General features: G+C 44.8%; 1 protein-coding gene across 1 annotated transcript in view; it reads left to right on the top strand.

The window, feature by feature from the left end:
• Positions 1-25987, top strand: part of CCND3 (cyclin D3) — a 77026-nt gene that overhangs the window by 42899 nt on the left and 8140 nt on the right. The gene's annotated exons all lie outside the window — the stretch shown is intronic.

The raw sequence follows: 25987 nt of genomic DNA, 5'->3' as shown, positions 1-25987 counted from the left end.
GCAACAGTCATACTTTTTGGTCTCCAAAATTCTGGGGGAAATTTTATTGGTCTTTGAAATGTAAATTTCTGGGAACTCAAGTTGTGGGGAAAATGAATAATTTGTTTAGGCTCAATTAGGTTGCCCCTGGGTCCCCTTCTGACCCTGAGAGTCTCTCATTTTAGAGCCCAGGCTGGACCCCTGATCCCAGTGAGTCATTCTGCAAATGTGAGCTTTGAGATGGAGGACTGGGGAGAGACTTGACTGGGTCCACAGAGCACTGCCACTTCAGCTGTCGAGAGTGGAAGTCTTCTGATGGGGAGGCTCTGGGCTGTGCTGTGGGGCCAGGAAGTGTGGTCCAGGTCAGTCCAACAGGATCTCCACCCCAAGGAGCTGATAGTCTGACATCATTCATGTACCAAAGACAGTTTTGTTTTCACAACTTCTTAGAGCCTCAATTTCCTCATATATAAAATGAGAATAAGATTGATAATTAGACCGTCTGACAGCTCCAGAGATGCCTCTCTCCTTCCTTCCTTCACCTCCACCCAGATCTGGAAAGAAAAATGAGACTCTGAGAGGTACACATAGGGTCAAAACAGAATGGATGCCAGTGAGGGGAAGGGTATAGCTCAGTGGTAGAGCGCATGCTTAGCATGCATGAGGTCATGGGTTCGATCCCCAGTACCTCCATTAAATTAAAGAATAATAAATAAATAAGTAAATGAAAACAGACTGGATGGAGCAGAGATGTGCAGTTACCTGAAAGAGACAGAATGGCTTCCAGACCAACGAGGCCTAATTGTCACTGGACCAGAAAATGAACGTATCTACTGAGAAAGGTCCTTCAGCCCTGGATATTTGTAAGAAAAGGCAAGAGGTCGCTGAGGGGAGAGACAGCCTGGCCTCGCCTGATGATTCTCCCTGTTGTGGAAAGAGTCACTACCCTGGGCTGGGCCCCCAACACTGAAACCCTGTTGGCCCCTCCCTTAGCTCACCCCCTTACCCACCAAGCCCCCTCTGATTCCCCTCTGGCTGCCCCTGGGGAAGGGCCTCTGGGGAGAGAGGGTGCTGCTCAGAGAGCCCGGTTCCCTTGTCCTGTCCAGCCAGCAGCTGTGTTTCCCGCCGTCGGTTACTACTTGGCTGTGTGGGGTGTGTCGCTGTCTTGGGGCTCTGGTTACCTGGAGTCGCCCCTCTGGACATGCTGACAGGTCACATTTTGGAGGCTGAGGTGTTAGGCCCAGGCATGGGGTGCCCTCGCTGAGGTTGTGTCACCTGGGTGGCCTTGAAGCTGCCTCCCCAGGCAACACCCCGTACCTTCCCCTCCCTCGTTTCACCAGTTTGGCTCCCAGTGGTCTTGTGATGATGAAATCAGTTAGTGGAGGAGAAAGCACTTTCTAAAGTGGCTAAGCATTATACACATGTAAATGACGACCATCATTTTTATCCTTGTTTTTTTTTGGGGGGGGTGGGTAATTAGGTTTATTTATTATTATTTTTTTTAACGGAGGTACTGGGAATTGAACCCAGGACCTCGTGCATGCTGAGCAAGCACTCTACCACTGAGCTACACCCTCCCCACAACCATCATCTTAAAATGGGATCCTGTGTGTTTAAACTCTGAAAAAGTATAATGTGCCACATGAATTACCCTAATTACTGTTGGGAGCTAAGACCGGTGGGGATTGACAGTTAGGCTTAAGATAAATTGCAGATTGGCACCCCCACCCCCCTGCCCCCTTTTCAGGGTTACATTGATAACAGTGGCAGAGTTCACCCAGAGGAAGAACTAAGGTGGGAACTGAACCGTGCTGTGGTTCAACAGGTGGCTGCCCCTCTGTGACCCCGGCCGGGTCGGGCTGTGTGGAGTGTGACGAGGGCGCTGGGGACCCTCCATCAGGAGCCCTCTGCAGGCAGCCGCTGAGCTTCCAGTTACGGGCAGTGCACCCCTTCACGTGGCTCACCAAACCCTGAGCTCTGGCTGCTGTTTTTCTGGACTAAAGTGAGCCCCAGCACCCCCCAGCCGCTCCCATTAGAGGGGAAGGGACAGGGTTGGCACCGCTCGACCATCTCTTCGGATGATGGACACCCCTGCCAAGGGGCGCATCCGAGTTGGGTGCAGGTAGGCATTGCTCAGCTGGAGTGGCTCAGGTGTACCTTTTCAAGGTGGTGACTTGGATGTGCACTTAAATTTAGAAATCACTTGGTTGAGGAAGGTATTAGAGGCAGGGTGGGGATGGGGAAAGACAGTATCAGATTAGCTGTGCTGAATACTGTTCTCAGGGTTTTACATGCAAAATCTCATTTAATTCTCACTCCCCAAATCCCTGTGGTGGACTTCATTTACAGTTGAGGAAACTGAGGCACAGAAGTCTTAGTCCACTTGTCCCAAGATTGTACAGCTATTAGAATGTGACAGAACCAGGATTTAAACCAGGCAGGAAGTCTAACTGCAGAGTCAGAGCTCTTTTTATTATTAGTCTTTTTTCCGACGCACACCTGAGGCAGAGAGAGACTTGTCAAGGTCATACAGCCGGTACGTGGCGGACTTGGGAGTCACACCCAGGTCAGTCCACCTCCAGAGCTCACACTGGTAACCACTGCTCTATTTTACATCCATGGCTGATATTATGATATTCAATCACAATAAATAATACAGTAACCTATATAATACAGTACAGTATTCTATTATAGTATATTATTCTATTGTAGTGTAATATTTTATTTATAATTTATTTAATGAATCCTCTATTGTTGGACAGTTAGGTGGTTTCCATTTTTTAGAATTTTAAATAAATGCCAAGATTTTTTTTTTAAGAGAGAGAAATGGTAGGAATGTTGTTTGGTTTACCAGTTTATTTGTTTGTTTGAAAGGATTTAGAGCAGATGGGCTGAGCTATCAGAGGCTGGAAGAGTTGGAGGCTTTGAGTTGACTACTTGAATGGAGAATGAAATTCTGATTAGGAATGGTGCCAGTGTGGAGAGAAGGAAAGAATAGACTCTATGCTTTAGCCCAGGGATTTGGCATTGCCTGCTGAGATAGAACATTTGGAATGCTGTCATTCCCACTTTGGATATTTTCATGTTCTCCAGCATTTTCCAGCCCAGCATCTCAGTGACATTGCCCAGACACACGTGGATAGGGCTGGGCAGAGGGTGAGGCCCTTCTCTTCCCCAGATCAGCCAGGTGCAGCCATCCGAAGTCACACCATCTGTCCATCCCATGTCCCTTGCTCCTTCTGCCCCTCTCCAACTCAGCCTCCCTTCCAAGGTACCCCTTTCGGTTTCTGTATCCCAGGTCAGAAGCAGAAGAGGAAGCTTGAGGACGTCATACGTGGCCATGACCATAATGGCCTTCATTTATTGAGTCCTCATCGTGGTACTGAGCACTTTCCCGGCCACAGCTCTCTTATCTTCACAACAGGACCACTGTGAAACCACCATTTGTAGAGGAGGAAAAGGTGGCTTCAAGAGCTTAAGGACTTGCCCAAGGCCATGTAGCCAGGGCTCATCTATGCTCCACAGCCACATCACCACCATAGCTACTTTTCAGCCTTCAAGAAGCACTATAAACAGAGGGCACTCTAGCTCTGGGTGGGGGGAATCTTCAGAATATTGGCAAGAACACATTCAGTAACCTGCATATGTGTACACCAGATGGGCTCACTTGTAGAGTGTTGGAACTGCAAAGGGTCCTGGGAGTCTCTGAAAAGGAAACTACCTTATTTTAAAATTCTGGCAAATGAGGTCCAGAGAGACCCACTCACTTGCCTAAGAGCGAGATGGTGGCCCAACCAGATTAGAACCAGACTCTTCTGATGCCCCCCCTGGAGCTTCTCCAGAGGCGAACAGCTCTCAGCTTTACTCTGCAGGGAGGATTCGGAGCAAAAGCATGAGTCAGAAGGGCAGGTTGAGGGGAAGCAGGAGTAGTTTGGTCCCATTGGGCAACGCTGAGGTGCAGGGGAGCTTTGGAACCACAAGGACCCTCCAACTGTCCACTCTCAAGTCCAGCACACACCCAAATTCCAATTCCACCGTAATGAAAAATACAAGAGGGGGTAATTGCCAGGACGACAATGTGGCCTGGTGATTAAGAGCCTGGGCTCTGACATTAGACAGACCAGGATTCATATCCAGGCAAGGGGCTTCACCTCTCTGAGCCTCAGTTTCTTTCTCCACACAATGGGGGTAATAACTGCATATCCTATGGGGCCACTGTAAGAAAGAAATGAGGTAATGCTTGTAAAGAAACTGGCAAAAGTTTGTGGAAAGAAGAGAAGACTCGAGGTTGCTTGAGTTGGTGGAAAAAAGAACATAAAACTGGTAACCAAATATATGATTTCAACAAAAGGCCAAGTATTTCTTAATTTCATCTGATTCATTATTTCTCACAGGCACTGTCGGGGTTGGGGGGTGCTCATTTCACATTCCCCACGTGGAGGCGGGCTGTGTCAGCGGTGGGAAACGGCTCTGTGACCGCTCTCCGCAGAGGGATGGGTTAGAGTTACTTTGGTTCAGGAATAACACAGGACTGCTTTTACTTCCTGTCTAGAAAGGGATGGGGGAGATAGAGAGGAAGGAGGATTGTTAATATAAACTTGAAATCCAGATTTTTTTCTAAAGTGCATGTCCTCAGCTGTGTGACCTCAAATGAACCTCTCACTGTCTCAATTGTCTCTTAACCACAAGGTCATTGAGATGGCCACATAATAGCCACTTTACATGCAGCATCTTATTTAATCCTTGATACAAGCCTGCGAGATAGATATTACCATCCCATTTTAGATGGAGCAGAAAACTGTGGTTCAGGGGAAGTGAAGTAACTTGTCTAAGGCCACACAGCACACTGCCAGCAAGGGGTAGATCTGTGATTTAAGTCCAGGTCTGACACTAAAGCCCGTGTGCTTTCCAGTCTGTCCAGGGTAGATTCAGATTTTGCTGGATCTAAAGTTTATGCAATTTGGGGAGCCCTCTTTAAGAAAACCAATACAAAATCACAAACCTAAAACGTACAGAAGTGAACTTTTATTTTGATTTTGAAATGAAATCATGACATATTACAAAAAAATTTTAAAGCTGAAAAATATCACAAACATCACAAAATCCAGAAAAATAACAGAATAGTTGTGTTAACCACGTGATACCCCTCTACCTTCTTCCTAAATCTTTTGGCTGAATCCTCTTTGTATCTTCTTTTAACAATTTCCATAGAGAAAATAAAAAAGATAACCCAGTATTATCTAGCATGGTTGATTTGAAATTTTTTAAATTATTGATCGTTTAGAAAAGTTTATTTTAGCTTCATAAGTCACTGGTAATGTCCTATAAAATTGGGATAGTTGTCAAATTTGGGAAAACCTCCATCAAAGTTCCTGCCATAGGTAAGCCATAGATTTTAGGGCAATTTATGTTTTCTGGGGTAGGGATTTCTCTAAAATAATCTTTGTATCGATGACCCTTCTTACCTTGTCAGCTCAATGTTGTCTTCATTGATAATTACTATTTTATGTCAAATCAGCAAAAAATTCGAATCTTTTCCAATAGCTTCCCCACTCTTACCGCTTGAGATGGAATGAAGATGGTTTACGTTAATAAAAGACTCATAATTAAAACTCCTTTTCTCATAAATCTATGACCTTTTAAAGGGAATTCATTACAAAATACCGGATGTGAAAACATTTGAAGCATTTGGATGATTTGGCCTAGAAAGGGGAAGGCTGTAGGAAGCAAATAAATAACCACCTTCAAGGATGTGAACCTTAGTGGGTAACAGTCACCAGGGTGCAGCTGAGCCTTTGATCCTGGAGTCTGGGGAGGGGCTCAGGTGGCTGCCCAGTTACCAGGTTCTGCAAGTCACTTTGAGCAGGTGTCCTAAAATGGATACAAAGAGTAATAGAGAAATCTGTGTGAGGATAGCTGAAAAATGCCTTACCATGGACTCCAAGTGTGAACCGTGGTCCAGCAATTGCTGGCAGGGCTGCTGGTTAGAAATGCAGAATCTTAGGCCCCACCTAGAACTGTTGAATAGTAGTCTGGGTAATTCTGTCCTGGGTAGTTCTGTGCAAGTGATTTTCTGAGAAGCCCTGGACCAGAGACTTCAGCAGAAACTGCCAGATGTGCCCCGTCCCAACTTGGCAGCTGGTCTTTCTTTTCCCTTTCTGTGTCCTTCACCTTGGGAACCGGCCTCTCTTCCAGCAGTCATCTACTGTGTTGATTCATTATATCTCTACTTCCCCTCCCACCAGACTGTGAACTAGAGGGCTGAGATGTGTTCCTCTTTAATTTCCAGCCCCTCTTGGTGCCTGGCACACAGGAGCTACCATGTATGGAAGCCTGCCGTGTGCCAAGAGCTCTGCCTCTCTCTCTCTCTCTTTTTAATTTAACGGAGGTACTGGGCATTGAACCCGGGACCTAGTGCATGCTAAGCATGCGCTCTACCACTGAGCGATTTCCCTCCTCCCAAGAGCTTTGCCCCTCTTACCTCACCCGGCCCTCCCCTCAAGCTCGTAGACTGAAACAAATACCCCCATTTTATACATGAAGAAACTGAGGCTCTGTCGCTTGCCTGGGGTCATGTGACAGAGCTGGAACTCCAGAGGCGTCCGATTCCAAAGCCCTCAGGAGGGGATCAGGAAATGTCTGTCATGTCCCTTGTTTACTTGATTATTCATTCAAACATTCATTCATGTTCTTCTTTATTCATTGAAGAGACTCAGGGGAAGATGGGGAAGAAAAGCAGTAGAATCTACTTCCTCCTGGTGAACTACTTTGAGAACAGGTGCTGGGTGGCCACCGCCTTCCAGGGCGAGGAGCCCTGCTGCCGAGGTGACCCCCGTGAGTCCGGCCTTGGTGGCTCTGCTGTCCTGGGAGTGGGGACAAGACACTGTTCCACCACCCTACCCTTTTCAAAATGTCCTCCATGACTCAGCAAAGAAACCATGGGTCTGAAATCAGAGATGAGGCCAAAAAACCCTCAAAAATGTTGTCTTTTCTTGGAGGAATTTCCCTTTCATGTCGCTCATTCCTCAGCCAGGGAATCCAGGAAGCCTTTGGCCTGTGGTCAGCTGTGACCCCCATTCTGGTTTCCTGGGACTCTGCCCTCCCCCCACCCCCGACTCCTCCCCAGGCCTGGGGACAGCGTCAGTTCTTCGGTGATCTCTCGTTGCACAGGGCTTGCTCAGCCCAAGTCTCCTTAGCTTGTCCTTAAATCATTAAATCCAGATCCTGGACCCAGATGATCTGGGCCCCAGTTCTGCCTCTGCCTCCTCCTAGCTGTGTGACTTTGGGCAAGTCACTTCACCTCTTGGTGCCTCAGTTTCCCTCCTCTGAAAAGTGGAGACAACAATGAATTTGAGGATTAACAAAACCAATTCATGTAGAGCATTTAGAACTACGCTTGGCGCCCAGTAACTGCTGTATAACTGTTGTTGTTCTTGTTATTAATTATGACGCAGAGATTAATACCTGGAGGAGAGTAGGGTGGAGTCATGCTAACTTCCTCTCTTTTCATGTGTTCTAATCTCACCCCAGAATGTGTGTGAATTCTCAACTATTCATGTTGTAGAGAGCTGAAGGGGTAACTGTGAATGAGGGAAATACATTAATAAATTAAAAAGCCCCGGGCTGCCCTTTGAAAATGAGATTCTTGTAAATGGATAAGAGGCATGACTCAATAGATTGTTGATTTGGGAATAACCGCATTTCATCCTAGGAGGGGGTTGCTCTCTGAGAATGTCCAACCCTGGGATAGAGAGGTGTGCCTTCTGAGAGGGAGTTTACAGATAGACTGAGAAATTCAGTGTCAAGATACATGGACAACAGGGAAAGGAGAGTCATTTCTGGCTAGACGGGGGCTTCTGGCTCTCAGCCCTAGATGGGTTTCATAATCACCTAGGGATAAACATACAGAACCTAGGCCTTATGCCTAGAGAGTCTGATACCCAGGTCTAGGGGTGGAACAGGGGCATCAGAATCCCTCCCAAGCTCACCAGGTGATCAGGAATGGGGCCAAGTGGTAAATGGAGACAACGCAGTCATTACAGCACATACCATAAACTGGACATGGTATTGCATTTCTCCCCCTCAGAACCACCCCTCCAGGCAGCTAATATGATCCTCATTTTATATGTAAGAACACTGAGAGTCAAGGTCACACAGCAAAGCCCATGTTTTAATCCCCATCTGAGTCTAAAGGCCTAACATATTTTTGCTACATCTCACACTGCAGGAGGCCAGCCTGGAAGACACTTACCAGAAATGGAAATGAAGATCATCTGCTCTGATGTAAACTATAAAATCAATACATAATGGGTCAGAGCAAAGATATGCAAACTGATTTAAAGATACACAGAGGCTTCCAGAGCCAAGGAAGGCTCGACCTTAACCCGTGGCCTCTATTAACATATCTAAAGAAAGAATGCGTCAGTGGGGCTGGGGGGTGCTTGGGCCCATAAGTCTGACACTGTGTGGGATGAGGGAGGGGTCCCGGCCTTGCTGACCTCTGGCAGCATTGAAATCTGGCATCAACCCTTTCCCTTGACTTTCTTCCTTCTCTCCCGACCTCTCTGGATGTTGTTTCCTTCCAAGGCTCCTCTTTCTCCACCTGCCCCTTAAATGTGGGTGGTCTCTGCACTGCGCTCCCCCACATTCAGGTGGCAGCCTCCAGTCCGGGGCTTGGTTGCCTGTGCTGAGGACTTCAGAGATGTGTACACCTGACGTTCGGACTCAAGGCATCAAGGTTAAGGTCGGGGAGAGGGGCGGATGTCTGCAGCCAGGACCAGAATTCACATCCTAGCTGGGCCCTTGGCTGCTGTGGACCTTAGAAGTTACATTATAGTTTTTTTTTGTCTCAGTTTCTTTATCTGTGAAATGGGATAGTAATGCCTACCTCAAATGATTGTTGTGAGACTGAAAATAGACTAGGCTTATTTGTGGCAACATGGATGGACCTGGATGGAGATTGTCATATTAAGTGAAGTAAGCCAAAAAGAGAAAGAAAAATACCATATAACGCTTATATGTGGAATCTAAAAAAAAAAAAAAAGTCACAAATTAACCTATTTACAAAACAGAGACAGACTCACAGACATAGAAAACAAACTTACAGTTACCAGGGGGCAAAGGAGGTGGGGAGAGAGAAATTAGGAGTTCAGGATTTGCAGATACTAACTACTATATATAAAATAAACAACAAGCACCTACTGTATAGCACAGGGAACTATATTCAATATCTTGTAATGGTCTATAATGAAAAAGAATATGAAAAGGAATATATATATGTATAAATGAATCACTATGCTGTACACCAGAAATTAACACGTTGTAAGTTGACTATACTTCAATAATAACATAAAATTATAAAAGAGACTAGCCCCCCCAAGCACACAGTAAGAACCCTATAAATGGCTCTATGTATTATGTTGAGTTGCTGTGGGATCTCACTTGAATGTGGATACTTCAAAAGTAACCTGTGAAATAGAGAATTTTTTCCCCTAAATCTGTTCTCCCACTTAGATTCCTAATGCAAGGAAATAGAAACACCTTCCCTCAAATTGCCAAAGCCAGGATCCCAAGGGTCATCCTGGACTAGCCCCCCCACCCCCCCACCATGGCCACCGAGTTCCAGTGATTCTGTCTCCTGCATTTCTTTTGTTGTCATAAGCTGCCCTTGGAATTTCTCACCCAGTTATTACAAGACCCTCTTAACTGCTCACTCAGCTTCCTCCTCCCCAAGCTCCCAGTGCTTCTGTCCTCAGGTTCTGGTCCAGATTCAACCCTTTAATAGCGCTTCATTGCCTTTGGGGCACAACTCCGATTCTGCTGCTACCAAGAGCCCTCCCAGATCTGCCCTGCCTCCTGTCCAGCCTCTGTTCTAGCCGCTGTCCTGTCTTGCACCCTACCTGCTGGCAGTGCTGAGACACACAGCAGATATTTCAGGTTCTCACACCTCACTAAGCATCACTGTCTTCGCTAGGTGACACACACACACACACATACACAGGCTGGAATGGGTGGTCTCCTCCCAAGGTTTCTGTTTTTCCAATGAGACTCTGAGCCCTCAACTCCTAGTGGGCATCTCTGGGTGCCTGGTATGGGACAGGCTCTCAGTTGGAGGCTCTCCTAATAAAGTATAATATTGCTTGGTGTGGGTCGAGCACAGTTCTGTACACTTTACATCCTCACACCTCCATGGGTCAGCTACGTGTCATTCATCAGTTCTACTGTATTTATTGAACACTTCCCTCTGGCCAAGCCCTGATCCAGGCACTGGGGATGTGGCAGGGAAAGGAGGATGGGAATGCTGGAGGTGGGGGAAGGGATTCCCAATTTATCTAGGAAGGTTGGGAAAGCCTCTCAGAAAAGGTGAAGATTGAGCAGAGGCATGAGAGCAGGGGAAGGGAGCTGTGTGGGAATCTAGGGCAAGAGTGGTCCAGGCAGATGGAAGAGCCAGGACAAAGGGGGATCACTAGCCCCATGTGACAGATGAGGAGACCAAGAGTCTAGGTTAGGTCATCCAAAGTCACAGAGTAAGTAGCAGCGCTGGGTTTCAAGCCCAGTTCTCCTAACTCTTGACATGTGCTGTCAGCTGTTCTTCTACACTGTATTTTGTGGGTCACATTCGATGCCGTGGCTGAGGGCAGGCTGGCTCTGTTCATCATGCGAGACTCTGGATGGAGTTTGGTTTCTCATGTCAGGGGTCAGGGATGGCACGGGCTGATCAGCTGGCTCTGTAGTCAGGTTCACCTGTGGCTGTTTTTCTGTTTTGTCTCTCTGTTTCTTTCTGTGGCCTCTATTGAAGACAATTAGGTTGTGTCTACTTTCCAGGCAGCCTCCAAAAAACATGCTTTTTCCTGCAAATCTCAGGACCAGACCCCGAATTACGGTGACTTGACCAAAGTAAATTCCCCCTAGCTGGTCCATAGTCAGAGTGGCCTCTGTGGGTTCTGTCTCACCCCGCAGCTTCCTGTAGACTTCAGCAGGAGGAACTGGGGTGAGCATCTTTGCAGAGGTGGTATATGAGCTGAACTTGAAGGACCTGGAGCATTTCAAGAGAGGTGGGGATGGGGTTTTTAGGCAGAAAGAAGTGTGTGAGCTGAGCAGAAGCATCGTGTTGGACTATGCAGTGGCTCTGGAGTATAGGCAGGAGGAGGGGGTGTGTTTTTCGGGAGAGGAGATAAGGTTAGAGGGCAAATTTAGGGTAGATCATGGCAGCCTTTTTGTTTTTAATGGCTGACTTTGCATGTCCATTTCAGATAAGTGGTCTGGATTTTTCCCTGTAGACATAGAGATTTTTAGGTTTTAAGAAGCAAAGGAAGCATGTGTGCATTCCTGAAGTTTTTGAAAGAGTGTTTGGGCAATAGTGGGGAACAGGCTGGAGAGGGTGAATGCAGGTAGAGAGACCAGTGGGAAGAGACTGTTGCAGCAGCACTAGGGTTTGGTGGGAGCGCCTGAGTCTTGAGTGGAGGAGCCAGATTCCAGAGACACTTTGCAAGTGGAGGTCACAGGATGTGGTTATAGGTTCATGTGGAAACTCAGAGCAAGAGGAGCTAAGAAAGAATAATGCCAGCATTTTCAGCTTGGGTGATCCCGTGGATCAGGGCTCACTGACACAGAATGCAAAAAGAGGGAAGGATAGGTTTTGAGTAGCTTGCATTTCGAGGCATCTGTGTGACATCCAGGTAGGGGTGTGGGCTGGGAGTTTGGGATGGAGGTTAGAGCTGGAGAAACATGACAGCTAAGGCTGAAGGAATAGGGGGAGGTCTCAGAGGTGTACGTTCGAGGAGAAAACCCAGGGCCTTAAGCCCTAGGAGATGTTTGTAGTTCTAGAGGCAGGTGGAGGAAGGAGGAGCCCGGGGATGAGTATTTTGATTAAGGCGTCACTGGGACCATTTGACACACCTCAGCACCCGCTGGCAGGCCACCGAGAGCACTTCTCAGGGAGGGTGCTCGGTTGACCTAGTCTGGGTTATCTGCTCAGAGGCACTCAGACCAGGGGTGCTTCCGGTCAGCCTGGGCTTGTTTACATGGCCTTTGTGCGGGCTGCTTTCTTCCTCTGCAAACGACCAGCCTCCCACTCACTGCTGAGCAGAAGCTCGTGAAAGTGGGAATCCTGACTTCTCCCCCATTGCCCTCCAAGGAGCTCAGCTGAGGGCGTTGCACGCTGTAGGGACCAAACACCATCGAAGGGGGCTGATGACCAAGCAGAATGGGTGGCAGCGGTGCCCTTGGTCTGCTGCTTCTCCTTGAGTTCTTTTTTAAGGGGAACATCTCGTTTTATGGAGTGGGTAAAACTTGCTCCCTGAATCTTGAGTTGCTTTGGGCTTGCTTGACCCATCCATTCTGGATCGGATTTTTCCCAGTGAAATACCTACTAAAAGTTGCACTTTGAACATGAGATTGGCGGGGGGCTGGGGGAGGGGAGACTCCTCGCACTTTTCATGCATAACCTTCCTTACATTACTGTAAGCCTCAGAGGCAGACGTGACTCCCCTATTTTGCAGATGAGGAATCAGATCATTTCACCCCTGTCACACAAGGAAGTGGTGGAGGTAGGATTCAGGCCCAGGTCTAACTCAGAAGCCCCTATGCGCTCAATCACTCATGCTCAGGCCTCCCTAGGTAAAAGGTGACCATATAATTTATTATCCAAACTTTTAAATGCTTTTTTAAAAGTCTTACTGAGATTATAATTTTCATTTCATAGAATTCAACTATATAAAGTATACACCTCAGTGGTTTTGAGTATATATAGAGAGACTTGTACAATCATCACCATAATCCAATTTTAGAACATTTTCATCACCCCAAAGAAAAAGAAACTCAGCACCCATTAGCATCGCCACCCCAGCTCTAGGCAACCACGAGTCTATTTTCTGCCTGTATAGATTTGCGTATTCTTAACAATTCATATAAATGGAATCATATGATGTGTGGTCTTTGGGTTGGCTTCTTTCACTTACCATAAGGCTTTCAGGGTTCATTCTTCTTGTGGCATGCACCAGTACATCATTCCTTTTATGAATGACTGAATGATATTCCATTGTATGGACAGACCACGTTATAGGAATTATATTTGTTCATATGTTGATAGACATTTGGGTTGCTTCCACTTTTTGGCTATCATTAATAATAATGCTCTGATATTTGTATATAAGTTTTTGTGAAGATACATGTTCTCATTTTTTCTTGGGTATATCCTTAGGAGTAGAATTGCTAAGTTATATGGTAACTGTGTGTTTAACATTTTGAGGAACTGCTGAAGTGTTTTCCAGAGTGGCGGCACCATTTTACATTCCCATCAGCAGCGTACAAGGGCTCCAATTTCTCATCCTCACCAACGTTTGTTATTCCAAACTGAGATACTTTTGAGAGTGAAGGGTGCACCATTAAGAATCATACCAGGACAACCAGTACTAACTGGAACATATTCTACTTAGTTACAAAAGAAATTAAAAGATTCAATTCCTGATTTCAGAGAACTTTCTGGCCACATTATGAGTCAAAGCCCCAAACCCACATACTTGAGTCAATTAAAGAATCAAGTAAAGGTAAATTATTAAGAAGGAAAGCAAAGCAAAGCACATTTTATTTTCCCCCAGGAGATTATATTCTCTTCAAGAGAAAAGAACTATCTTATTTGTCCTTGAATTGTTCCTGGCCCCAGGAGAATTCTGGCATTTGATATGGTGTCAATAAAGATCTGTGGAATAAATGAATGAATGAAAGAATGAATGATACAAACTCTCCTGGAGGGAATGTAAAAAAAAAAAAAATAGAATGGTCATCTGGCTTGGATTTGTGAGTTTGGAGGAAGCATGGATCTTTTCTAAAAAAAAGTTTTTTTTTGCTCAGTGTTATAACAACACTAATGACTACTTTATTTTATTTTTAATTTATTTAACGGAGGTACAGGGAACTGAACCCAGGACCTCATGCATGCTGAGCATGCGCTATACCACTTGAGCTATGCCCTCCCCCCTCTAATGACAATTTTAAAAGGAAAAAGTAAGTAACCTACAATTTGAAAATCTTAAGCTGGATTTTGCAAGTGTGCAGGGCTGAGGAAAGAAAGGTGGAAGGGAAAAAGGCCTTCCAAGCAGGGGGGTTTTGCCTAGCAGCAAGTCTGGAACCCAGAGTACGTGTCTTTATCCTACAGGAAGTGAATGAAATTTGGTAATAAAAAGATGTGGTACCCCAGGAGTTCCCAATCTTTGGGAGAAAATCCAAGTACAATTTATCACAATCTTTAACTGGCTGTGTGCCCTTGGGCAAGTCGGTTCTCCTCTCTGTGCCCTGTCAATCCTTCTGGCTCTAAATTGCCCTGTATCTTTCAATCCTGCAACCCTGGAAGCTTCCTGGAATTGGTGGGCCAGGAGCTAGGCCTTGAAGGAAGACGCTAGATTTGAAGAAAGGGGCATGATGCCAGGGGTGGGTGATAAGGCCCGTAGTGGGCTGAATGCTCCAGCCGAGATAAAATGGGATTGGGTGCCTTGGCCCTGATGAAGGGGAACTTTAAAAGCCAGGCTAGTTGACTTTTAAATTTGACCTGATAAGCAGGTCCTTGGACTGGAGATGAAAGGAGTGTCTGTGAGAGATTAATCTGATGGCTGGGGGCCACTGATCCTGGATCGATCTGGAAGCAGGGTAAAGACCGAGAGGCTGTCAGAGAAGCTTTTGCAATAGTAACGTAGGCCTAGCCTTTCAAAAGAGGGTGGGAAACTCCTTCAGTCAGTCTTCTGATACACAGTGGCTTCCACGGAGTTTCATTGCCTTTAACCATAAGTAATTTAAAGCATTATTTTTATATTATAACAATTATGACTGTATTATGGACAAGATTCCAAATATATATACATTTCTAAGGCAGAATATTAGATGTGAAATACATTTCAGGTTTGCAGAAGGCAATTTTAGATTATGTGGCCAGATTCCTCAAGAGAGATGAATTGTCTCTGCTGTCAAGGGGGTTTACTTTGGTGGCAAAGTTCTCAAAATTTGCTAAAAGCCTGCTGGAGGAATGGGAAGGGTGGGGTCTAAGTGAGCTTCAGGGAATGGTTTTGTTGGGCCAGTTAACTAATTGGATACAGGGAGCCCAAGAAAGGAAGAAATCCAAGATGGCACCAGGGCTTAAAATCTGAGGACTCTTAAGAAAGGTTGTGCTACTCATGAAAAATGTACAAATTAAGAGAAGGGTGGGAAGATGATGGTCTACCTTGAGAACATTGGGAACGGGTGGCCTTGAGAACAAAGAACTGGCTAGGTTAGTCATGGAGGAACGTGTACCCCTTGGTCTTTCCCAGCCTTTCCTAAGGCCTTCAAAGTTCTGTCCCCTGGCTTGGCATGTTTGGTACTTGGCCTAGTTTACTTTCGATATATCACTGCTAAGTAAGATATTCACTGTAGGGTTTTATTAGATGCCCTATATTAGACTAAGGGAGTTTTCCTCTATCCCTAATTTGCCAAGAGATTTTTCTTATTGTAAATGGATATTGAATTTTATCAAAAAGTTTTTTGGCATCTGTTCATGCGATCGTGTTTTTTTTCCCTTTAATCTTTTAGTGTGATGGATTATATTGACTTTTTCAAAATAATAAAATACCATGCATTTTTGGTATAAAGTCAATAACATATTGCCCTTTTATATATTGCTGCAGTCAGTTTGCTAATATCTTGCTTAGGATTTTGCATTCATGTTCCTAAATGTAATTTTCTTTTTTCATATTGTTCTTGTTTGGTTTTGGAATCAAAGTTACACTAAAAATGAATTGAGAAGTGAATCTTCTTTTTATATTCTCTGAAAGAGTTTGAGATTGAAATTACTTTCTTCTTGAATGTTTGCTAGAACTCTTTGCTTGTTTGCTATTGAAGTCTGTCCCATCATGTGAATGAAAATAGAGAAAGAAACTTTTGTGGGAGGTAAAGTAGCTTAAGCAATAAGAAAAATACACTATCTCACACATCACAAAAAGTCCAGAGGTAGGTGATTCCAAGATTGGTTAATTCAGCAGCTCAACAACATCGGGAAGAGAAATTTGCTCTGCTCTTTCAGCTATCATTCTCAGGTGTTAGTTAGCTCCTTCTCTCAGCATTGCAAGATGGCTGCAGCTGCTCCAGGCATCACAGCAATATGGTTAAGAGTGTGGATTCTGTAGCCAAACCTGGTTTCAGATCCCAAAGCTATATGATGTTGGGTCAACTGCTTAACTTCTCTGTCAAAAGGGATAATAATAGTGCTTTACCTCAGAAGTTTAATATTATATGGATTAAATCAATTAGGTTTTTGAAAAAACTCAGACTGGTGCTTGGCGCATAGTGAGCATATTAACATATCTTACTCCATTCTCACATGAGGCAGAAATGAATCTGTTTTCCTCTTGTACTTCATTTATTGAAGCCACTTGGTAGACTTACTTCACAACTTACTGGCCAGAATATGGAACTGCCCTTTCCTAAACCACCTATGGAAGTATCATGATTTGGTTTGGAGTAATTTAGATTCAACCTCTGAGAGCAAGGGAATGTGTGTTGGGGGGTCCATTGAAACAACCATCTGATACTGCAACCAAATCTCGGTTCTGTTTGCAAGGCCGAAGTTGGGGTGGCGATAGTGGAGGCTTTTGAGAGTCACACAAAGGGGGCAAGATAGGAGTTTCCTTCCTTCCTGGTTCTCTGTGGTGTTCCTGGGAATCACCCATTAGATCTGCCCAGCACAGCACAGCACAGTTTGCTTGGTGCTTGTTAACTCGAGCATTGCCTCATCTGGGCTCAGAACCACCCTCTAAGCAGTCTGGGCTCTTGTTAGCCCCTTGAATAGATGGGGAAACAGGCTCCCAGAGTTGAGGTTCTTGCCTGGTCTGTTTTTTCCTCTTCCACGAATTCCCAATTGTCTGTCATTTACCTGCAACCCTCGTAACTGCCACATTCATGTGCCTTCTCTGCTACTGTTTATGCAATAGTTTCAGAATTAACAGTTTTTCATTAAATAAGTATATCTTAAAAGGAAGGTTGATAAAATCCCAGGTTTGAGGTTCTGGTACACAGACACACACAACTTTAAAGTGAGCTCAAAACTGTTAAAAATATTTATTCAGGCTTATCTGGCACCTGACTGTGTCCGAACCCCAGCTCTGATGAGGCAGCACACGCGGCCGGTCTCCACCCAGATGTCCACGGACCTCACATTCCAGAGCGCAGCAGCCCCCTTCCAAGCGCCAGCCTTGTCACTTTGTTGGATAGCTGTTCCAGCTGTCAGGGCCCACTGTGCCCACCCTGTGCAGGAAGGCTGGACGTGCTCGTGACTGATTCCAGACCCCTCCCTCCGTCCCCTGCAGTCTTCAACCGCAGGCCAGGCCGCTGGAGTTGGTGGACAGGTGTCCTCGCTCCCTCACCCCTACCTCAGAAGCTGGCACTCCGGGCACGCACTTTCCATGTGTGGCCCATCACCTCCCAGAGCTCCCTAGCGGGACCGAGCTCCCTTTGCCCACAGTGGTAGCTCACTCAGTGACGCCCTCTTTACTGGCCTCCTTCCTTTCCCGTCTCATTTCCCTACTCTCGAGGGCTTCCTGGAATCCCCCCACCCCCCAGCTATATTACTTCACTTGATTCCTTGTCTCAGAGTCTGCTTCTGGGGAACCCAAACTAAGCCACTGGCCAGCTGTCCGGCGTTGGGCATTACCTAACTTCCCTGTGTCTCCCTGTGCCCGGCTGTCATAGGAGGGGAGTAGCAGCACCTGGACTCACAGGGTGCACTGGTGAAGGCCTCAGTGCCTGGCTAAGAGAAGGTGCTCAGCAAGTGAATCTATTATTATTATTACTACTGCGAATTCTCCGGTGTGCTACCATGGGTGGGTGGCCCATGGCTGGGGCCTACACTTTCTCTGGGTGCCCCCTTCCTGCGTCGGCCTTCTGCTGCCCCGTGTACTCCTGAGCTCCCTCAGTGCCCCTTCTTGTGCCATAGGCTCTCATGGAATTCAGGTGACCTGAAACACCGGCCCGCACCCTCCCCCTGCAGCCAGCCATCCCATCACACACAAACCACCCTGCCGACCTCTGGTGGCTGTTGCAGATGTCCAGGTAGAGAAGTCTTCTGTCTTAATCTCAGGATTCTCTATGATACAGGATTACCATCATCATCTCCTCCAGGCTGGAAGCTCTCAAAATGGAGGCTTCTCATCTCTGACCCAGGATTTGGTGCCAAGAGGTGCCAGTCAGTGTGGACGGTTAATGATCACAGCTCCCTTTATTGAGCACTTACTAGGAGCCTGGCACCGCTGTAGGCGCCTTCCACGTATTAATCCTTGTAGCCACCCTCTGAGGCACGTGCTGTTACTCTCCCCATTTTGTAGATGAGAAGCCAAAGACAGAGAAGTTAAGTAAAACCTGCCCAAGATCACACAGCTGGCAAATGGCAGAGCCGGGCATCAGCCTGACGCCAGAGCCTTCTGACTTCTCACGATGCTTATCTCGTGCCTAGAATGAAGAAGGCTGGCTTCCTTGCTTCCCAGCTGAGAGCCCAAAGACCAGGTGTCTTTGCCAGGTGTTTTGCTGTAGCACGTTACACATCCACATCTGAGGCTCAGATCTCACCTCACCCTTAGCTGTGGAGCAGGAGCCTCAAAGAATGATTGGGCGGGAAAGCCTCATTTCATTTCTTCAGAATCAGACAGGCCAGCATGAGGGAGCAGAAGCACAGGTGTGACTGTAGAGGCTGTGCTCTAATTTTGTGATAAGGAGAGACCTGACAGGCTCAGGCCAGTACCTGAACTTTCTTTTCACAAACAATATATGTACCAGAGATTGCAAACTGCTCCCCACCCGTCAGATCCAGTCTGTAGAGCACGTGTGTGCCTTGGAGACAAAGGAAATGTATGTGACACTCATTACCACAGTGTAGCAAAAGACTGGGGCTACGCAGCACCCCCTGGCTTTGTGGGGGGACACATGCTGTGCACTGCACCCAGCCCCACCCCTCCCCACTGGCCCCCTGACTACGAATGAGTTGCCATTTTTCACATGGTTTGTGCTGGTGTTTTTCTTACATCCAGTTTGTCTCATTCATGTGTTCACTGATTCATTCAAAAAAAGATTTTTTGAACACCAACTATGAACCAGGCACCGTTTTGTTTTGGTGGGGTAGCAAGGGAGTGGACAAACTATAAACAGAACATGTAGGTAAAGCATAAAGAGGTAAGTTAGGGGTTAGTGGTAAGCAGAGAAATAAAGCAATGAAAGGGCCCAGAAAGAGTAAGGGTTGGGGTAGGATGGCCGGGAGAGGCCATATGAGGAATATGACTTGAGATAAAGCCAAAGGAAGTGAGGGAGAGGCCATGCGGATATTGAGGGCAAAACATTCCAGGCAGATGGAACAACAAATACAAAGGGAACATATGTGGAGGAGACCCCTGTGGCCAGAGCAGAATGAGTGAGACAATCACAGGAGTGAGTGGAGAGCCACTTAGGGCTGCTGTGTTGAGACTGGACTGCAAGGGGCAAGGGCAGACCAGGGATGCCCATCTGGAGGCTGCTACCCCAACCCAGGCGAGAGGTGATGCCACTTAGACCAGGATGGTAGCAGTGGAGACAGAGAAAAGGCAACGACTGGAGATTTATTTTGGACATAGCATCAACCAGAAATGAGTGATGGGAGACCAGTAAGGACAAGGGAGGATTGAATTTGGACCAGGGAGGTTTCAGAGGACCAGAAGAAAAAAGGGTGGATTCTGGACATATTCTCAAAATAGACCCTCCCTGCTCTGCTGGTGGATGGATGTGGGATTTGAAAGAGTGGGGTCAAGGATGACACCGAGTGTTTCGGCCTGAGCAGTTGGAAGCATGGAGTTGCCATGCGCTGATATGGGGAAGCTGGTAGGAGGAGCAGACTTCTCGGGGGAAAGCTTAGGATCTCCGTTTGGGAGAAGTTGAGTCTAAAGGTGCTTGTTGGACCCCAGTGGGGAGTTGCCGAGAAGGCAGCCTCCCAGGTAAAACAGAACAGAAAACAGGTCAACTCACATGCCAGCTCTAATTTGGTAGCACTGCCCAGAGTGCTCTGTTGACGTTTTTAAGGCCCATCCAGGCTCAGAGGGAGTTTCTTGATCAATAAAGAAGCTTGTCTTGGGAGCCGTATAGACAAATAATGGCAAATTCTGGACAGAAGGCATTCCATTGTAGAGAGGGAAGAAAATGTGAAAAAATGTTATTCTATGTATTTTTACCTTATCCTTTAAAATTTCTTAGTATGTTCTATAATGTACATATACTATCTTAAGAGTGGCAGGTTTGAACATAGTTTATAAATTAAGTATTCTATATCTATTGGAAGAGTATGCTCAGTTTTTAATGAGGAATAGATGAACAAAGAGTTTTGAAGATTACTGATCTGAAATATTGTAGTACAGATGCTCAGAATAGTCATTTTGACTGGATTTCTGTCAGCCCTGAAGTGTCTCCTGAATCCTCAAAGAAAAAACAAAATTATGTTCACTTTTTTTTTTTTAATTGAAGTATAGTCAGTTACCATGTGTCAGATTCTGGTGTACAGCAGAAATGTCCCAGTCATGCATATATATACATATATTCGTTTTCATATTCTTTCTCATTAAAGGTTATTATAAGATACTGAATGTAGTTCCCTGTGCTCTACAGAAGAAATTTGTTTTTTATCTATTTTTATATACACCTTGGTTTAATGCTTGATTTGTCCACTATAAAATATGCATTTAGCCACAACATCACTACGTAATAGCTCTTCATCTGATCGGGAGAAAACAATCAGAAAAATCCAAATTGAAGCACACTGTGTATAAACAATTGCCTTTCAAAAATACCAGAGTTAGCAAAAACTTTTTTTTTTTTTAAAGGGTCAGGAACTGTTCTAGAGTGAAGGAGGTTAAAGAGGTAACAATGCGAACATGATCTTGATTGGATCTTGGGCTGAGAAAGAAAAAAAGCTATGAAAGGATATTACTGGAACAGCTGGGGAACTTTGTATATAGATTGTGGTATTGTATGAGCGTAAAGTTTCTAATTGGGATTGTTGTTGCATTCTTAGGAGACACAGGCTGAAATATGTAGGGATAAGGAGTCATGATGTCTGTAAGTAGGTCTCAAATAGTTCAACAAAACACACATAGGAATTTAGGTGAAGGGTGTGTTCGTGTTCACTGTTCTCCTGCAGCTTTCCTGAAGGTTTGAAATATTTCAAAGTAAAAAGCTGGGGGGAAATAATATTCGTAGAAGTTTCTCCACTTCCCGGAAAACTAGGCAATCCGGTAACGGCATATCGGACCACTTTTAGTATACTGGATTGTTTCAATGACCAGAACCCTCTCTTCTCCATCCTTTTTGAAGCAAAGAATTTGCCACATCTTCACCACCACCGTAGTAATCCCTGGCAGTTTTTATTTTCCTTGTGCCTCCACATCCACTGTGTTACATTTATTATCATAAATAGTCCACACACATAAAGAAGCTCGTGCCTTTAAGTGCCGCAATCACAACAAACTTTTTGAAAAATAGCTCACCATATGCCTGCTACTGTCCTGTGTGTTTTAGACTAATGAGTGCATTTCATCCTCACAGTCACTCTTCGGGGAGGTATTACTATCATCCCCATTTTCAGAAAAGGAAGCTAAGACACAGAGAGGTGGTATAGTTTGCCCAAAGTCACACAGCCAGGGAGGGCAGAGTGGCAGAGTGGCATGGCCCCTGGCCCTGCAGGATTCACCACCTCCACCAACTAAGTTTGCTAGGGCTGCCTTTCCAGGCGGGCTTCTGCTGCTCAAACTTTTGCTTTTCTCTGAGGGGTTCCAGGTGTATGTTTATAGGAGAAAGTGTATTCCTTGGGGGAGGGAGTAACAGTAATAATAACAACAAACTTACTGTCTTTGAATGCAGTGCGCCAAGCACGGGCAAGATGCGTTCTGCTCATTCAGTCCTCAGAACTCCTCTGTGGGGTGAAGGTATTACCATCCTCATTGGACAAAACAGGAACCGACTGAGAGGCTCCAGTGGAGCCACGCTTTGGATGCAAGCAGCCTGACCTCTCAGCCTTTCCCCAGCCCCTACCCAGGCTGCCTTGCCTCTACCAGTCAGCTCAGTGAGTCTGAAGGTAACTGAGCCATAGAATGTAGCCCGTGGGGTGAGGGGTCTCGCCTCTCCTGTTCACCCCCTTAGTTCTCAGATGGGGACCTTTCAGGGATGAAGAGGAAGAGGAGTGGGAGAAGGAAGAAGAGGAGGAAGAAAGCATTGTATCCTTCCTCCCTGGGGCTTTTCATCTGACCGGTGACATTCCATTCCCACCCCTCCTCTAATTTGCCATTTCATTGAGCAACTTTTTCTAAGTGAATGCACCTGGGCAGAGGCTCCTCCTCCATATTGGCTCTGGTCAGTGCTTTGTCTTTTTTTTTTTTTTTTCCTTTTCTTTTATGAAAATACAGGGAGAGCCCCTGTTCCTTTGAAGTGGAGGTGACTGAAGTTCCCAAGCAGATCAGCCAACCTTCCCGGAACTCTGCCCTGGCCCTGTGTTGAGTTCACCTGCCTCTTTAGAGGACAGATGGCTTGTAGCTGATCTTGGCCTGGAGGTCCAGGATGACTCTGCTCCAGGCCTGGCAGTCCCGGCCCAGAGTGAGGCAGAGGTATCCCTCAAAACACCCTGCTCGCCAGGAGCCCCCTTCCCTGGGGTGCAGGCTCACCCCCTAGCTTCCAGGACTGGGCAGTCTCTGTGGGCCCCTTCCTCAGTAACTCAGCAGGCACTCCTGGACCAGCACAAGAGGCAGCAGAATAAAATAGTTAAGAGCATGGACTCTGCAGCCAGACTGCCTGGATTGAATCCGACCTACCACTTACTAGCTTCGTGACCATGGACACATTATTTAGCCACTTGGAGTCACGGTTTCCTTTTTTGTAAAATGGGGGGAAATAATAGTATACTTCTAAGGTTGATGTGAAAGTGAGATGATTTATTACCTATCAGGTACATACAGTGCCTGGAACACAGTGACCCCTGCAGAAAGGGCTGATAATATTGTTGGTGATTGCAGCAGAGTGCTGGGTCCTGCAGGGGAGACAGGCATACAGGACGCAGTCCTTAAGGAGACGCAGGACAGCATGAAAAAGGGTATCTTTTCGGAGGAGCTAAATAGACCTTAAGTAAGTTATTTAATTCCCTTGTACTTCAATTTTCCCATATGAAAATAATTCTCAGAGGGTGAGATGGTGGCTTGTAAACACCGTGCCCAGTGCCTGGCACATAGTTGGATCTCAGTACTTGTGGACTGTCTTCCCCTTTCCAGGAACTTATATTCCGGCTAGGGGGAGAGAGCAGGTCCACAACCAGCAGTGGGATCTGCAGGAGCCTGGAGGCTAGTGTTGGTTCCTGTGGCTGGATTAGTCTAGGAAGGCTTACTGGAGGAGGTTGGATCTAAGCTGGACCTGGAAGGGTGAAAAAATAAACTGAGCAGAGAGGATAAATGGGCTGACAAGTGATGGTCGGGGGAATTGAGGAGATGCAGAGGGCAATGAGAGGCCCTGTCACATTTTTAGAGGTCTGCAGAGAAGAGTCTGTTACTCTTTCCTCTTTCCTGTATCATCGTTTAACTGGGGTTTTCTCTGCTATCTAACTTAAATCCCTCTTGCTGTAATTGAAGGCCAGGTCTCTCTAGAAGTGGAAGACTGTGGTTACTTTAGATTAAAGAGCTTTTAGTGTCTTTCTTAAGCACGTTTGTGCCTGACATTGGGATAAAGATCAGGTAAGTTTCTTCAGACAAAAGTGGCAGGAATTCTGAGGGTCAGTTCCCAGTGAAAAGTCTTTGGCCATTAAATGAATGAAACAGGACAGCATCTAATTTGCAAGAACTAGGCCCAGGGTTGCTTACAGCAGGGAAGTGAGTGAAATAAAGAACAAACTGTTAAATCAGTACCATGGGACATACTGGGTGATAATTTGGGAAAAATAAGCCTAGAGCCCCACTTAATATGATACGCTAAATAAATGTAACGATTTACACATTTAAAAAACCCAAACTTTTATAGTATATACTCTTGAAAGTGCAGGGTTTTTTTTCAGATTTTTGGGGCCTCATTACAGAATGAAATGCCCTGAGGCAGGGCCCAGAAATCTACATTTTCAACAAGCTCCCTTGGTGATAAAAAAAATCGTCTATAAATATTTCCTACATTTTCTTCTAGTATTTCTATAATTTTAGAGTGAGGAAGACATGATTCAAAGACGAAAATCATTAAAGAAACGATTAGAGATAAGGCTACATAAAAATAAAAACCTTCTATTTGTTGGAAAAGAAATCCACCAGGAGCCAAAAATGAAAGGCAAACAATGAGCTAAAATTTTTTTTGCAAAATATATGACAAAAAATATGAAAAAAGGTTCACATCCTTCAAATGTAAGAGCACTCATAAATCAATAGGAAAAAACAAGCATCCCTACAAAAGACTGGGCAAAGGGCGTGAATAGATAATTAATTTACATAAGAAATGTAAGTATGGAATAATAATATGTCAAAATATTGTTACTAATAAATCACTTTTCATCTCACCAGTTTTCTTTCCTTATTAAGAAAGTGTGGCATATATATACACAGTGAAGTATTATTTAGCCATAAAAAAGAAGAAAATCTTGCCATTTGCAACAGCATGGATAAACTTTGAGGGCATTATGCTGTGTGAAATAAGTCAGAGAAAGACAAGTATTGTATGATGTCACTTATATGTGGAATCTATAATATAAGAAAACCAAACTTATAAAATGCATAGAGCAGGTTGGTGGTTGTCAAAGGCAGAGGGTGCACAATATGGGAAATGGTGAAGGCGGTCAAAAGGTACAAACTTAGTTATAAGATAGATAAATTTGGGGGTGTGTGATATCCAGCATGGTTACCATAGTTAATGATACTGTGTTGTTTACCTGAAAGCGGCTAAGACTTAAAAGTTTTAAAAACTTCTTAAAAGTTTTCATCACAAGAAAGAAAACTAACTAGATGAGGTGATAAATATTAACTAAACTTATTTTGCAGCAAATACATATATCAAATCATTATGTTGTATACCTTAATATAATTGATATATATCAATTACATCCCAATAAAACTGAAAAAAATTTCTGGTAATTTACTCTCTCATCAAAGATGCACAATCTTCTGACCTGAATAGTCCTACTCAATAATTCTGAAAGTTAAGAAACATCTTGCTTCAGGACAGGTCTGGTTTCTGGTTATGTACTTAACTTCAAAAGCCACTTTTTTTTAGTCCTTCTGCACCCTAAAAGCCTCTAAATACTTCAGCATCTTTGCCTCTCCATACCTTCATATCTAATCTTTGTAATTTTAAATTCATTGTTCTCTTTAATGAAAGAGTGCAATGCAATGATTAATTAGCTAAAGAAACTTGTTTGTATTTTAGAAGACAAGAGTAAAGGACTTACAAATCAGACAAGGTAAACAGCACACATTCATGCTGACACAGAGCTCTTGAATTTAAAAATTTATACACATTACTAATAAAGCACTTTTCATCTCACTAGTTGGTAGCTTTTGTTTTTTAAAATAGGTATCTAATGTTTGTTCATTAGATTGGTTCAGCCTTTCAGCAGGGAAATTTGGTAATAAGAACTGTATCAAAAGCCTTAGAATGTTTCACAACCTCAGATTGAGAAATTCCACTTCTAGAAATTAATTCACTTCTAGAAATAATCATGAGTGTGCACAAAGATACTACCACAAAAATATTTTACAGTATTGTTTCTAATAGGGAAGAACTAGAAAAAACCTCAATTTCCAACAATAGAGATTTGGTAAAATACATTATGGTACACGTACTCAGTGGTATACTATGTAGCCATTAAAAATAATGTAGAATATTTAATGACATGGAAAAAGTGTTAACATTATACTTTTTAGTGAAAAAGCTTACAAAATAGTTTGCACCAATCTCATTTAAAAATGTTTATTCATAGAATAATTTTAGAAAAATAAACACATTTTAAAGGTATATCTGCATG

Source organism: Camelus dromedarius, chromosome 19 (assembly GCF_036321535.1).
Source record: "Camelus dromedarius isolate mCamDro1 chromosome 19, mCamDro1.pat, whole genome shotgun sequence".
Classification (NCBI taxonomy): Eukaryota; Metazoa; Chordata; class Mammalia; order Artiodactyla; family Camelidae; genus Camelus; species Camelus dromedarius.
This window is presented reverse-complemented; position numbering and strand designations above follow the sequence as displayed.